This window comes from Macrobrachium nipponense, chromosome 1 (genome assembly GCF_015104395.2).
Source record: "Macrobrachium nipponense isolate FS-2020 chromosome 1, ASM1510439v2, whole genome shotgun sequence".
NCBI classification, from domain to species: domain Eukaryota; kingdom Metazoa; phylum Arthropoda; class Malacostraca; order Decapoda; family Palaemonidae; genus Macrobrachium; species Macrobrachium nipponense.
This window is the reverse complement of record NC_087200.1, coordinates 1,959,803-1,960,983: the sequence shown is the minus strand read 5'-3', so window position 1 is coordinate 1,960,983 and position 1,181 is coordinate 1,959,803.

The following is a 1,181-nucleotide window of genomic DNA, read 5'->3' as shown; positions in this document are numbered from 1 at the left end:
TAGTTGCTTTGCATGACGGGGTCATTTCACTTCATTCTCATTTTATTCTGTAGGCTCTTAAATTGTATAACTTTCATCAATTAGGAGCCTGATCTACTTTCTTACAGGTAAAGTCTTGGATACTTTGCAGTTTCACTTTATTTTTGCGAGCGGGCCTCTGCCACATTTTGTTTTCCAACACAGGGTTCTCTCCCTCAACAGTTTTCTTCCGTTCTTCGATATCCAACAGCATTTCCTTTAACTTAAAAGTTAATTGAACTTTTTCTTTCTTGCCGGACACTTTATGCATAGGATTGTTCAGATGGAGTTTGAAGACAGTGGAATCCATAGGATATTTTGGTCTCTGTGACTGCCACAAGGTCTGTTGCCTCTACCCTGGCCTGTGCTTCCACACATGGAAATGAGAATTCCTCGAAGGAGTCTTCTTAGACTATATTCCAACATTCATATTAAGGATATATGTCTCCCCCGTTGAGTAGTACCCTTTTTCATTTATTCTTAACGGATACTTAGGAGGAAATTTGTTATTGTGGGAAGTGAAATATTTGATGAAAATATATTTCTGGTTCGAGAAATTAATTGCAATTAAAATTATCACCAAAAGAAATATTATCAATGGTATTTAATAGAAAAAGAACTTGGTGGATGGAAAGTTAGGTTCTCTGTTGATCTCTGTTGAAAGAGAGAGGAGAGAGTAGAGAGAGAGAGAGAGAGAGAGAGAGAGAGAGAGAGACTCGGTTAATTAAGCTATTGATTGAAATTGCTGACTTTTCAATAGTTGTGTGCGGTAATATAAGACGTTTTGCACCGCATCGATGATCACTGTTCATACTAGCCTACCCCCCCCCCCCCCCCCCCCTCCCCCCCCCCCCCCCCCCAATCCCAAACCAACAATAAAGTGTAGTTTTTTTAGCTATAACTAGTAATTCTATTTTTAACAAATCGGGGCTAGTCCATGTGGGAGGAATTGAACAGTGTCCTAACCTTAACAGAATAAGATCCAGAATTCGGTACATGGATGACTGTCAGTTTTCGGAACATTGTGCTTTATAAACATCCTGAATAAAACGGTTCGTCAACAAGTCTCGATGCTTTGATAGCAGAGTTGCTTCAGCTTATAGATAAACCTCTTCATTCATTTTTTAATTCTTTCGGAATACAGTACCCTATATATGAGATCC